Raw genomic sequence first — 15301 nt, forward strand, 5'->3', positions numbered from 1 at the left:
TGATCGGGCGGCTCAGCGGTTGTCGAGACCCGCCCGTCGTCGCGCCATACCGGAAGCCGTTTGTCAAGGAAATGTTGTAATGATGAAAAACCACTATAACCCTAAAGAGGAATATATAAAAACATAAGAAGAGCCCTGCTGGATCAGAACAAAGGTCCATCGATTCACATGTGCCAATCCGATTCACATATATGTGTTTCAGTAAGTCTGGCTGTAGATGAAGTTAATCTACTTGACAGGAGCTGACAGCTTAGAGTGACATTCTAGCTGGCTTCGACCGGTTCTGTGCAGTTCAGTGCAGCACTAATTAACATGATCATCATGACTCAGCATTGTAAGGTGATTGGTCAATGTCTGTATAAATGTAGTGATGTACTGTATACCTTACCTTTTGATGGAAAACCTGGTGTCTGCGGAGCATTTTGTCACTGTGAATAATATTTTGGTTAAGGCTGGTGTAAATAAATGTAAATAGTTTTACACTAAGCCAGTTGGACTCACGTCTTCATTTGATACTCCTACTCACTCACATTCTGCAGTGGGCTAGCACCGCGCAACCTTGACACTCCCGTGTCGAAGCAGGCTCACTCCCGCAATGGTTCCGGGTTTTCCTGCCCCTGGGAAAATCAAGTATTTTCCTGGCACTTGCGCTTTGAATGGGCGATTTCGCCCATCTAGACAGCCATCTTTCGCAATGATTGCGATTAGGGCCGTCTGACCGCTCTTTGTGCGATTTTGTTTTTTAAACCGTCCAGCTTTGAGTGCTTGAGCAAACAAGCGCTCATCCTGTTTGGAGAAAAGTCCTGCCCGCCCCAGGAGTGTAGCTGCGGCAGGCAGCAGGAGGTGGAAGTTGATGGGGGGGGAGTGCCGGGATGGGGGGGGAGTGCGGGCGGCGGACTCGCACACCAAGCTGGGCCGTCCCTCAGCTGGAGGAGGAGGAGGAGACGGCGGCGGAGGCAGGGAGTGCGACTTACGGGCCTGGAGGCGGGAACGAGAGGCGGGGCTCCGGCAGCCTGGAGGGGGGTCGGCAAGGAGGATGGCGGAGACAGCAGGGCTGAACCTTCGTAGGGCAACGGCGGCAGGAGCACCTTCGTAGGGCAAGCAGCGGCAGGAGCAGTAGCCGCAGCCGCCCGGGCCTGCCCCGTGGCCGGCAGGATCGCCTGGAGGGACTTGGTGCGGTGGAGGTTCCGCCGCAGCCCCGACGAGGCGCGCTGAGCGCAGCAGCCCTCTCGGCTGGTTGGGCAGCAAGAGGTGGCTTGCTGGAGGCAGGCAGGGGAAGGATTTTCCTTACGAGCTGACAGGCGAGCGGGTGGTGGAAGAGAGGGGCCAGCTGCATCTAATCAGCCCAACCCAAAGAAAAATGCTCCTGATTAAATTAAAGTGGGAACAAAGCGCAATTACCTTGCCGGTGTGACCACAGCTGGAGTGTCTCTGAAGAGGCAGCATATCTATATATCTAACAGTTGTCCCCTCCATGCGGATATCTAAATCTGCACATCGGGGGCACTTGGGGGGCAGGGAGATTTTCCTGCACACTTGGAGCAGTCTCCAGGTGTGCAGAAAAATCTAAAAAGTTGCTGGGGGAGGTGATTGGTGGGCCTAGCGGCTGGGAGCCGCTCAGGCCACGCCGCCGGTGCCGGGAGGAGATTGGTGGGCTGGGTGGCTGGGAGCCGCCGGAGCCAGGGGGAAGGCTCAGTGGGCCCCGCGGCTCGCTGCCGGGGAGGGTGGAGAAGGAGGATTGGTGGGTCTGGTAGCTGGGAGCCGCGTGGGCCTCGCCATCGGTGCGGGGGGGTTGGGGGGAGAAGGATTGGCGGGCCCAGGCCTCACCATTGGTGTGGGGGGGAGCAGGGGAGAAGGCTCACCTGTGGCTGCTTCCTCCTCCTCCTCCATGTGGAACTCCTTCCCCCCCACGAGTATCGCGGGTCTCCCCTTCTTGTATGTTTTCTAAATAAATAAATGAACTCAATTCCCTTTTTAATTTCCCCTCACTTCTGCCTCATGGGGAGGGGAGGTACCCAGGGGGCCCAGCAGTAGCGCAGACTGAAAACCCCATTACTAAGGGGGGGGGGAGATTGAAGAAAAACTGTAGATTGCACCTAAGGATATTTATAGAACCTTACATCCTTATATCTATGCATCTATTGTCGATGGTGGCTGGAGATCTGGGATTACAACTGATCTCCAGAGATCAGTTCCCCTGGAGAAAATGGCCCTGGACTCACTCCAAGGCATTATACCTCATTGAAGTCCCTCCCCTTCCCAAACCTCAGGCTGCACCCCCGGGTCCCCAGATATTTCCCTACCCTGGGCAGCACTCAAATATAAGGTTGCACTGATTTCCACCAATTGCCCCTCGGGATTTGGGAGACCCTTTCCCCCCAAAAGGCACTGGTAAGGTGGACCACCACAAAGAAAGCCCAGTTTCCCGCACAGACCATGTCAAACAGGAGAAGACAGGGCTTTCTTTGCGATGGTCCTCAGCGAACTACAAATCCCAGAGGTCCTTGTGCAAAGGTAGGAGGGGAAGAGACCTGGCGGCAAGGAAAAATCGAAGCGCCATAACTCAAGTGGAGTAAGCGCGGCTGCCTCTTCTGGCGGGATTCACAGCCCCCAAAATATAGGTAGGTGAAATGAAAAAGGCTAGAAAAATAAAGTTGTACAGTTAACGGGCCTAACCGTTCAGTTTTAAACTGAAATTGTATTTATTATAATGACCGGGGATATAAATGCGGGATGTTGTTGTTCAGTCGCACAGTCTAGTCCGACTCTTTGCAACCCCATGGACAAGATCTCGCCCTCCTCCGAAGTTGGCTCAATTTCATGTTCGTTGCATCGATGACACTGTCTAACCATCTCATCCTTTCCCGTCCCCTTCTTCTTTGACCTTCAATCTAAATATAAATGCGGGATATAAATGCAAATAATAAAATAATAAATAAAAAGAACTTTGCAGCTGCCTTGGTCCGCGAGCATTAAAAAATCAGGAGACGGACAGGATGGTGCCTTTTGAATAACCAAAGCGATGAGTTACGAAATGGGGCAGCAAACGTGTACGATCTCGGGCGGGTGTTGCTGTTACCCCCAAACTAGCAAAGGCAGACAATTTTCAGCCATGCAGTACATGGAAGAGTAATTTCAGGAATGAAAGCAAAACTTTTCCCCGGAGCTGAATCGTACGTGAGGAAGGAATGTGGCGGGGGAGGGGGAGAGGCTCTGTTACAAACCCACATGTACCAAGCCCGAAAAAAATTAAACTTTGGGCCTCCCCCTCCCCTTGCATTTCCCCTCTCCCCGTCTCCCTTGTTTTATTGCAATCCCACTGCCGCTCAAGTGCGTTTCGCACCAGATTTTGCAGCTACGGGGCGGGGGGGTGGGAGGTTGCCGCTGCGAGCCCGCTTGGGAAAATCCCGGGTTCGTTTCCCACGGTGGAGACAAGTCCGTCATTCCCCCGCTCCTCCTTGCTGGCTTCTCTTCCAAAAAAGCAGCTTCCCAGCCGAGGGGTAAATCCTGATTTGGCCAATCTTCCGTTAGAGGCTGAGCTTCTGGGTGATCCAGTGGTTAAAACCAGCGAGTTCGAAATTCTTAGAGAGGGAGGGAGAGAGAGAGAGAGACATTTGGGGAGGGGGGTATCAATTGAAGATGCATCTTCCGTCCTCTCTCCACTTCACGTGGAATCCACGTATATCGTTGCGGCAATCTACAGTGAACGGGTTTTTCCCTCCATCCCCCATTGAGTTCTAGGGATTTATGGAAAGTGGTGATTTTCATAAGTAATGCGTATTGTGCTGTAAATAACTGTGGCCATCTTACATTTTAATAATTGCAAGGAATTTGATTTTTTTTCTACATTAGAAATGTATTTACTTCTGTTTTAGGGGGTTTATTTGCTTCCCTTTGTGGCAGGGTATGAGATTCCATGAATCACTGCTCACTTCCTCAGGTTGGATTCTTGCACTTTTCTACTGCTACAAACAAACAGGGCTACCCATCTTAATCTGTTTCCATGGAACAGTATCTGAAGAGGTGTGCAGTGACTCACGAAAGCTTCTACCCTGCCACAAACTTTGTTAGTCTTTAAGGTGTTACTAGACTTTTGCTGTTTTGTGCTGTTACAGACTGACGAAGACGGCTACCCATCTTATTTTTCTCTTGTAGGCTTTCCTTTGTTTTGTTAGCATACGGATATGCATCTCTGTCGTCTCATTTATTATTTTCAATTCAATTTCAATTCATTTATTATTTTCAATTTCTCACTGAGACCCAAAGGTGCATTACGAGCATGATAAAAAAAAGGTTTGCAGTTAATGAGTAAACAGATTACAAAGTATCAATTCTATGGGAATCATAGCTCACATAGCATCTATGTATAGGTGGTCAGATTTAGTACTAACTTAGTTTGTTATGACTGTTGATGTATGTTGTAAAATTCTGTATTGATGACTAACTGGTTGGTTTCTAATTTTGGATTTTCAGGACAGTTGTATACTGTTTTGCAGATTATATTTCTTGATATGTTATACTTCCTCTTAATAAACATTTTAAAAATGAAAAAAAAAGTATAAAGTCAGACAAGCAGTGAGTGGAATATAAGATGTAATGACATTTCAGTTTAACAGCAAGTATTCTTAGTAAGACAAAAAAAATGCAGCTGTGTACAGAGGTCATTTCGGGGGGGAACGCGGGGGAACACAGTTCCCCCGGGTGAGGTACAGGGGGGTGGGGCACATGACGAAGCCCCGCCCCACGCTTCCAGCCACCCCGCTTCCGGCCCTCATCTATAACAAATGTCACACCTGCCTTTCTCCCCAGTGGGACCCAAAGTGGTTTGCATTGTTCCCCATTTTATCCTCAAACAACCCTGTGAGGTAGGTCTACTGGGTGTGACTGGGCCAAAGCAGCGGTAGATTCGGGGGGGATCGCAGTTCCCCCGGGTGAGGTGCAGGGGGCGGGGCACATGACGAAGCCCCGCCCCACGCTTCCAGCCACCCCGCTTCCGGCCCTCATTCAGCCAGGAGGAGGCAGGAGAAGAGGGAGGGTAAGTTGCTTCCTCCCTGCCTCTCCCCACCCCTGCCTACCTGAGGCCAGGGAGGGCCTTCGCGGGGCTTCCTTGCACTCCCACCAGCCTTGCAGGTCCACCACTGGGCCCCTCATGGGGCTCGGCAGTGGAGCTGCAAGGCCGGTGGCGGCGGCTGGGACCATTGGGGGCGGGGTGTGTGGCCTTATGACACACGTCCGGTGATGTCAGGGGGTGTGGCCTTATGACACACTTCCGGTGATGTCAGGGTGTGTGGCATAATGAGTTATGCTAATGAGCTAATGAGTTATGCTAATGAGTTCCCCTAGCTCTTTTTCTACGAAATGACCCCTGGCTGTGTATAATAGCATAATATTGTTTTGAGTGTAGTCAAAACCAGTAGATTTATATGGAGTCATTCTGGACAGGAAGGTATGGGGACAGGAGCCCATTGTCCAGCTTTATGCACCTCTTCCAAGGAGAATTTTCCCTTTCCCATCGACGCCCTGAGCCTTCGGGGAGGGTGGGATACAAATCCAAAGAAATAAATAAATTAGGGAATGGAAATAGAATTTTTTAATCTCAGAATGCCTACTGGTCTTGTTTCCTTCAGGGAATGAATGGTAAAGTTTGCGGTTGGGGATGTGAGTGTGTCTGAGAGAGAATTGAAAGGGTTGTTTCATGCAAAGGAAGTCTGAGGACCCAGTCAGGTTCCTGTCCCTTTCATCACTGTGCAGAAGGGGGAATTTTGGAGGATGCCTTTTACAGTTCCGCAGGGCCTGCGAGACAGAGCTCTTCCACCAAGCTTTTAGTTGAGGCAGCAGGCATCCACACTCTATCGGGTTTCCCCTGCAGTGGATCCGATGTGCCACCATTTGGAACCCAAATCGTAGTGGACCTTACCTGTTGAGGTGCAGGTCTGAAATACAGGAATTAGTAGTAGTTGTATTTTGATTGATGTATATTTTAGTTGTATTGAGCTGTATATTATCTATGATGGAACCCGCCCTGAGCCTCCTATGCGGGGAGGGCAGGATGCACATCTAATAAAATAAAGAAATCCTTTTTGACAGATGCCACTTCTTTCAGTCCACGGTGAACCTACCAACATTCCTACGCAACAAAGGTCAGGAGCCCCCCCCCCCAAATCCTGTTATGCCTGTCAGATCACGAGGAAATATTGCTGTGTCTCCTAGCTAGAGTGGGGTTTTTAAAAACTGAAATAGAACCTTCACATCCCAATGCAGTTTGCTTTAAAATATGTGAGGCAGTGAATGGAGGGGGGGGGGCATCAGAATAGCCACTGTCTGAAATGGGAGGCTGGGCTGAAGGACCTGATCCAGCAAGGGACTTTTTTTCTCTTCTAGAAACTGCTTTGCTTCAAATTACACCGTTGTGTGAATCACCTCACAGGCTGTTTGTGTCTCTCCTCCAGGGCGACCCGCTCTCTGGGAGTCAGGGCAAGCCAGCGGCCTCCGTGTGACCATCGCTTCTTTGGACAGGGACCCAGTGTGGGGAAATGTGTCTGAGGGAGCCAAATGCTGAATGGTTTTAACATTCACCAGCTGAAGTAATCAGTGCTGTGAGACTCGGGGCTCGTTGGATGTGCGGAGCAGGCCTCCCTTTTAAGGTAATTCTTGCACAAAAGTATTTCTGTTTCATTCTTCTCCTCTCCCCGAGAAGGTTAAATGCTGGTGAAGTGGTTAGAGTGTCTAACTAGGGTCTGGAAGACCCAGGTTCGAATCCCCACTCCGCCCTGGAAGGTTGGGCCGGTCACACACACTCACTTTAGCCTACTTAACAGAGTTGTTGTGAGGATAAAATGGAGACGTAGAGAACAACGTAAGCTGTTTACAAGTCCCCATTGGGGAGGAAGGCAGCACAGACTGGGAGGGGGAAACTATCTCATTTGAAACAAAGGGAGTTTAAGAATCTCCCTGAGCTCTCAGAGCCAGTGTGGTCTACTGGGTAGAGTATCTGACTAGGATCTAGGAGGTCGCAGTTCAAATATCCACTCTGCCATGGAGGGCTGCTGGATGACTTTGGGACAGTTGCCTGCTCTCCATTTGACCTACCTCACAGGGTTGATGTGAGGACAGAATGGAGGGGAGGAGAACAGTGGAAGCCACTTTTGGTCCCCTTGGAGGATAAATGTAAATGAAGTAAACCAATCAAGATAAATGTGTCTCCCTACAGGCTGTGGAAGAGCCTCAGAGCCGGGTTCCAGAACGTCTCCTCTTTGTGGGGGAGGGGAAAAATTGAAGATGCAGCCAGCTCAGGTAAGGGATGGATCGCCTGTGAAGAGATGTGTGAAGAGAAGCTTGGTGCCTTCTTTTCCTCCAGCGGGGCTGGGAGGAACCGTTTCTGTTTGTGTTTGTAATTTGGACCCTTTTTCTTTTTCTAAGCCGCTTTAGATTTCTCCGCAGAGAAAAGGGACCTAATATGCTTTTAAAAAGAAAGAAAGTGTATTTCTATGGCTTTCTGAGAACTGCCAGGTAACACAGCAGCCTATTCAGGAGGCTGTGTGGCCCACCAAACATCTTCCATGAATGAAAGGAAGCCTGCCTATAAGTTCCCCAGGCATGGTGTGTCAAGTATCCCTTGAAGGTAGAACTCCGCTTTGGGGTAACAGGAACCTCAGATGTTGGGTCTGGATGAGGAGGAGGGTCCATGGTAGAGCACCTACTTGGCGGTGGTGCAGGTGGTTAAACGCCTGCCTGTAACAACTAAGAACAGTCACGTTGGCTGTTCGAGAATCCACCGCAGCCAGGGTGAGCTCCTGGCCCGAAAAGTCCCAGCTCCCGCCCACCCAGCGGCCCGAAAGCAACTAAGATCAAGCGAGTAGGCAAAATGGGTACCCACCCTTAGATGGGTGGGGGGCACCCTCCTCCAGTGAGGTGTGTGATGGCGGCGGCGGCGGCAACATCGGCAAGAACATCAGCGGCTGCGGTAGCGACGGCGGAACCTGGATGGCGAGGAGCGGAGGAAGCAAGAACTGGCAGAGCGATCCCTGGCGGCCACTCTTACATCAAGCGGCAGACGACTGCAGTGGAGACCAGAAGAAGATGCGCGATGACGTGCATTGTGGGCGCGGCGGAGCCGAAGAGGACAGAGCCGAGGCCAGGAGCAAGCACGGAGCATGCGTCAGAAGCGGTCCCATCAAGGAAGCAGCCGGCCAGCGAGATACCAGAGTCCGCCGGAGAAAGAAAGAAGCCGAAGCCAGAAGATACAGCAGGTCCGCCACCACCAGGGTGCTGGTAGGAGATCCCCACCACTATACCATGTGGCCTTAGGTAGGATCAAATAGTTCTTAGAACACCCCCTGTAAACCGCCCAGAGACCCCTTAGGGGGTCAGGGCGGTATAACAAGTTGAATAACTAAATCAATCAATCAATCAATCAATCAATCAATCCTTGGCATCTCCAGTTAAAAAAAGGATCAAGTAGGAGGTGATGTGAAAGACGTCCTCCAGAGGTCCCGGAGAGCTGCTTCTACTATGAATAGATAACAGTCATCTTGATGGACCAATAGTCAGTGGATTTAAAATAGTGTAACAGGGCTTACGAGGGTCCATCAAAGGTCTGACTCCGTAGATGGCAGCTTCAGGTGTTCTTGTTTTAATATCTGCACTTGCTAGAGGAGGGGCCACGGCTCAGTGGCAGAGCATCTACTTGACATGCAGAAGGCCCCAGCTTCAATCCCCAACAAGAGTCTCTGGAGAGCCTCTGTTGGTTTGACTGGACAAGACTGACCTTGATAGAAGAGTGGGCTGATTCAGTATGAGGCTGCTTTATGGGTTCTTTTTTCCCTGTATTGTGAGCAAAACCATCTCTGGGCAGGAGTGGGCTGATGAGTTGAGAGGAAAAAATATCTTCCTTTAGTTGTGAGGAAAAACTAGTTATGAGGAAAAAATTGTGACGATTAGTTGTGAGGGAAAAGTATGTTTCTTTTTTCCAGTGTCCAGTTTCCTTCGAGGAGGTGGCTGTGCATTTCACAAAGGGCGAGTGGACGCTACTGAATCCTGACCAGAGAGCTTTGTATAGAGAAGTCATGGTGGAGAATTACAGGAATGTGGCCTCTCTGGGTAAGGCTCCTTCTTGTCTTGATTGATAGATGTGGAAGCTGTGATTTTTGCCTCTGTTGCTTCTCTATTTCTGTTATTTATAGTCTGCCTTTCTCATTGAGACTCAAGGCAGATTACAGTGAAAGTCGGTATGATCAGTAGGATGAAGAGACAGCCAATCAGTGATAAGAACATAAGAGACGCTAATGTTGGATCAGGCCCAAGGCCCACCCAGTCCAACACTCTGTGTCACACAGTGGCCAGAAATACCAGTGCCATCAGGAGGTCCACCAGTGGGGCCAGGACATTAGAAGCCCTCCCACTGTTGACACCCCCCCCCCCAAGCACCAAGAAGACAGAGCATCACTTGCCCCAGAGCCCCTATCTATACCTTGTGGCTAATAGCCACTGATGGACCTCTGCTCCATATGCTTATCTAATTCCCTTTTGAAGCTGTCCATGCTTGTAGCCGCCACCACCTCCTCTGGCAGTGAATTCCATGTGTTAATCACTTTTTGGGTGAAGAAGAACTTCCTTTTATCCGTTTTAACCCGACCGCTCAGCAATTTCATTGAGTGCCCATGGAGTATTGTAAGAAAGGGAGGAAAGTACCTCTTTTTCTACCTGCTCTATCCCATGCATAATCTTATACGCCTCAATCATGTCACCCCTCAGTCGTCGTTTCTCCGTTTTCACCTCCTCTGGCAGTGAATTCCATGTGTTAATCACTTTTTGGGTGAAGAAGTACTTCCTTTTATCCGTTCTAACCCGACCGCTCAGCAGTTTCATGGAGTGCCCACGAGTTCTCGTATTGTGAGAAAGGGAGAAAAGTACCTCTTTCTCTATGATGTAGGAGGCCTTGGCTGGGAGGCCCCCAAGGAAGACCAGGGTTGTTGCGCAGAGAAAGGCAATGACAACCCACCTCTGCTCATCTCTTGGCTTGAAAACCCCGTGGTCCTGGGGCTCACCATGAGTAGCTTGCCACTTGGCAGCACACCATTATTATTATTATTATTATTATTATTATTATTATTATTATTATTATTATTACACTTGTTCAGCAGAAATCTGAAACAAGGCTTAAGTATTAAAGTGGCAGACAGTGCAGGAAATGGTATTCCTTAAGTAGAAAGAGAGTGCAGAAACAGCAAGATATAAACAGACAGTGCTTCGATAGGAGACCACCAAGGAATCCCTGGGCTGCTCTGCAGAGGCAGACAATGAAGAAGGACATACTCTGTTTTTTTACAAAAATGTCTGTTTCTTTACAAAAATGTCTTCCTGTCTGCTGTCTGCCAGTTTGTTGTAGTGGTTAAGTGCGCGGACTCTAATCTGGGAGAACCGGGTTTGATTCCCCACTCCTCCACTTGCACCTGGCTGGATGGCCTTGGGCAAGCCCTAGTTCTGATAAGAGCTGTCCTTGAAAAAGAGCAGTTTCTGTCAAGAGCTCTCTCAGCCCCACCCACCTCACACGGTGTCTGTTGTGGGGAGGGGAAGGGAAAGGAGTTTGTAAGCCGCTCTGAGACTCCAAGTGAAGGGCGGGGTATAAACCCAATCTCTTCTTCTTCTTCTTCTTCTTCTTCTTCTTCTTCTTCTTCTTCTTCTTCTTCTTCTTCTTCTTCTTCTTCTTCTTCTTCTTCTTCTTCTTCTTAATGAATATAATCCTGGCAGTATATTGGTTGGACCTGGCGCTTGTGATGGATGGTGACATCACACACTCGTTCTCCTCCTGTCCTTGCCCTCTAATGAGTCAGCAGCCTGAGGGCCAGGCCCTGTGTTTAAGGATTCCGTGGGTCCCATAGAGCCTTCCTCAGCCCAATAGGGCTAGAAAGGATTAACAGCAGTTAGTGTGCTAATAGTCAGGTCTGCCTGGTGCAGTTAAAAGTTCTACCACCAGACACGTTCAGTGGCACACTGTGCATTTTTTATCCTGCTAGGCTAGGAAGTGTGGAGGTCTTATCTGGTTAAACAGTTACAGTTTCTAAATGAAGCGGGATAACTCCTTCATTGTTTTAAGACCAACAAAGGTTTTTTCAAGGTATGAGCTTTTGTGTGCATGCACACTTTTTCAAATACCATCAAGGGATTTGAATACTATCAAGGGATTTGACAAAGTGTGCATGCACAGGAAAGCTCATACCTTGAATAAACCTTTGTTGGTCTTAAAGGTGACGCTGGACTCTAAATTTGTTATACTGCTTCAGATCAACACGGCTGACCACCTGGAGCTATCCCTCATTCTTGGCTGGCATTTATTAGGGCTGCCTCCATGCAAACATTTTGCAGAGCTTTGGCTTCCAAATTGGACATGGCTGTCTAACTGCCCATGTTCCTGGTTTTTCCCTATCTTTGTCCCACTCTTCCAAGAGAGCCAGGCTACATCACCACCATCTTCCTTCCATCAGCCATTTCTGGCAGCCATTTTCGCTGCTGTACCACCAGACTTGGGTAGCCCAGGCTATGTCAGTCTCTCATCAAATCTCGGAAGCTAAGCAGGGTCGGCCCTGGTCAGTATTTGGAAGAGAGACCAGCAAGGAATACCAGGGGCACAATGCAGAGGCAAGCAATAGGTTTGTCATAAGTCAGCTGTCACTTGACAGCCAATAAATAAAAAAACAGCTGAGGGCGCTTTTTAAAAAATTGATGATTGCTGTAGTGCAGGAATGTTAGAAGGATCCAGTGCCATGATCTACTAATTTCTCTGAATTCCCAGCTTTCCCCCCCCCCAAAAAATGCAACTTTAGCCTTTTTTACTGCAGGGATATAAGGGGAAAGGTGCTAATGGATTTTTTCCAGATTGCCTTTTCCTTTCTATCAACAGTTGGGAATGGTCCTTGCGCACTCTTGAGTGGACTGATTACTCCCTTGATTAGTATCTTGTTTTAAACGGGGCTGTCTTTGTAATGTCTGACTCCCTGTGGCTTGTAGTTTTAAGCAGTGTTCCCTCTAAACTGAGTTAGTGTGAGCTAGCCCAGTTTTTTTAGCCTCCGGCTCACACATTTTTGTCTTAGCTCAGGGTGGATGGCTCGGGGCTCTGTTTGTAGCAGGAATTCATTTGCATATTAGGCCACACACCCCTAATGTAGTCAATCCTCCAAGAGCTTACAGAGCTCTTCTTACAGGAGCTACTGTAAGCTCTTGGAGGATTGGCTACATTAGGGGCGTGTCACTTAATATGCAAATGAGTACCTGCTACAAAAAGAGCCCTGCGTAGTAGCCGAATCACTCGCTCGCAACTTTAATGCCAGTAGCTCACAAAGTAGAATTTTTGCTCACAAGACTCCACAGCTTAGAGGGAGCATTGGTTTTAAGTATAAATATATTTGCTGAATGGATGTTCACTTCATGCATCTGAAGAAATGACCTCTGATTCATGAAAACGTATACTGGAACAAATCTGTTATCCTTCAAGCAATCCCACGGATAAATTCTCAGGCATAGTGCTTTCACACCTGGGAGATTTTTGTTGTTCTTTAAAAAAGGAAAATTGAAGTTCCCCTTGTGTTCTTCACACTCCATCCTGGGGGCTGCATTGATTTGCTGGAGAATTTCCAGGGCATGTGCCTGAAACAGATGTGAAGAACTGTGGCATGAACTGAGAACTCTGGGAACTGTAGTTTTCCTACCCTTAGATTTTCACTGGTTAAGAGGCCAATTATGGCAAGAAAATCAGGGCCACACCAGAGAAGCAGAAAAAGAAGAAATCAAGGTGTTGAATAAATCCTTTATTATTGCTTCCTGATCCTGACGTGTTTGTCAGGGGATTTATTATAATCAAGAAAATACACTCATAAGTTAAAAACTAATCAAAAACAGATAGATCAATATAATTAATTTAAAATGGGGTTTGTTTTTTTTAATTAAAGTTAAAAAAAAACTTTCAGGAACCTACAACCTGAAAAAATGTTTTAGAAAAACAGATATTGTTTTAGAAAATTCTATGGTAATTTAATTCTAGGAAATCAGCAGCAAAAATAATTAATTATTAAACGATGAAATGATTGTAATGAATGAAATGTTGTAATGATGAAAATCACTATAACCCTAAAGAAGAATATATAAGAAGATAAGAAGAATCGTGCTGAATCAGACCAATAGTCCATCTTGTCCAGCACCCTGTCTCACACCTCTGGAGGGCCAACAACAGGATATAGAGGCCAAGGATATAGAGGCCAACAACAGGGTATAGAGGCCCTGATATTGCCTCCTGGTTCACAGATTCAGAGGATTAACGCCTCTGAATGTGGAGGTTCCCCTCAGCCACCATGGCTAGAAGCTGTTGATAGACTTAATCCTCTGCGAATTTATCTCATCCTCTTTTCAAGCCGCTTATTCCTGTGGTCATCACTACCTCTTCCGGCAGTGAATATCCCATTTTAATAACACAATGATGTCATATGATGGATGTGTGCCTTCTTTGATTGATGTGGAGGAAAGGGACTATATTGTTAACACAGTAAGATCTTTGTTAACCAGCGTCTTAAGATAGAGGATAAAGTGATTAAAGAATGTATGATAAAATGGGCCCAAAATTTTGGCTGTAATATTGATCTTGACCATTGGTTGCAAATATGGAAAACAAATGTTAAAATAACAAAATTGGTTTCTTTTAAAGAGAATATATATACACAATGTTTTATAGGTGGCATATAATGCCAGATAAATTAGCCAGAATGTACCTGGGAATGTTTCACAAATGTTGGAAATGTAAGACAAGGGTGGGAAGCTTTTTTCATGTTTGGTGGAAGTATAAAGATGTTATACTGGAGAAGGGTTACCAAAACTATGTTTGATACCTCTGCCATTGAAACCCAAAATGTTTTTGCTTAATATTATGCCTGATGTAAAAGATAAGAAAGTTAAGCACTTAATTATACATATAGTTATGGCAGCAAGAATTCTGTATGCTAAGTGCTGGAAGAATTGGAGATACCAACAGAAAATGAACTTTTGACAAAAATCTTTGAAACAGCTGAAACGGATATATTGTCAGACTTGTTAAAAGATCAAAATAAACAAAAAGTGAGGGACAATTGGAGACCATTTTACAACTGGGTGGAAAGAAATTTTGAAGACCATAAATAATGAATATAATTACTATAACCTTGGAGAAACTCTAACTTGAACTCTATAGAAACCTTTTTCAGGATCCACTATAGAAGATTTTAGCGATTTGATTAAGTGTTATTAACATCAGTAAATATATAAAAGAAAGAGATTTGGAAACAAAGAATTAAGATGGGAAATTTGTAACAGCTGTTTTATAAACTTGATGGAAGTTCCCTTTATGTCTTATCCCATCCCTTGTACCCTTCTATCCTCATACCCTCCCTGTCCTATAATGTGTTAAAATCAAATTAAAAATTATTTTTTAAAAAATGGAGGAGAAGGAGACAGGGCAGTCTCCCCAGAGAGAGGGTTCCAGAGTTCCGGTGCCACAACCAAAAAGACCCTCTCCTGGATTGCCAATGCCTCTTCTCCAAAGGTGGGGCACATGAAGTAGAGCCTTTGAAGATGTCTGTACTGCTCAGGTAGGTTCATAAGGCAGTAGGAATTCCGTCAAGGTTCTTTGTCCCAAACCATAGAGGTGAACACCAGCCCCTGTGCAACTCTGCCCTCATCCCTGCGTGTGGCGTCTGTTCTCTGATCAACCTTTCTTCAGCACGGTCAGTGAGTGGTTCATATTAAAAAATGAAAAAAAATGAAACCACTCCTATGAAAGCCTTAAGTCTAAATATATTTTGTACCTTTATACTTGAGTATTATTGGGCTGCTTTGTCAAAAGCTGTTGACGAGTGTTCATAGTATCTGCAGGGAACCAGTGAACTCTTCAGGTGAAAGCCATTGACGAGGAGCCCCAAGGTTGCCTGTATCCCTTTTTCAATTTAGAAACCAAATTAAAATGGAGAAGAGAACTTTGTGTCTCTTCACTCTGCAGAAAAATTAGCTCTGTTATGACAGATTATAGACTTATTTCCACTTCTAATCAGAAGTCTTTGTTCCACCAGGTAACAGGCAGGAGAATGAGAATTATAGCAAGCAATGTGCTGTATCTTTCAAAATGACCAGCCATGAAGTGGAGGAAAAGCCTTCCAGGAATCCAGAACAGTCAAAGAGGCAGGAAGAAAGCAAAAAAGAGTCTACAGCTTTCCAGGCTGGCATCCCCCTTGAAAACCCAGCCCCAAAAGAATACAGCAAAGGAAAGAGGAGGAATAAACATTTT

This window comes from Gekko japonicus, unplaced genomic scaffold (genome assembly GCF_001447785.1).
Source record: "Gekko japonicus isolate JY-2015 unplaced genomic scaffold, Gekko_japonicus_V1.1 scaffold1659, whole genome shotgun sequence".
Lineage (NCBI taxonomy): Eukaryota > Metazoa > Chordata > Lepidosauria > Squamata > Gekkonidae > Gekko > Gekko japonicus.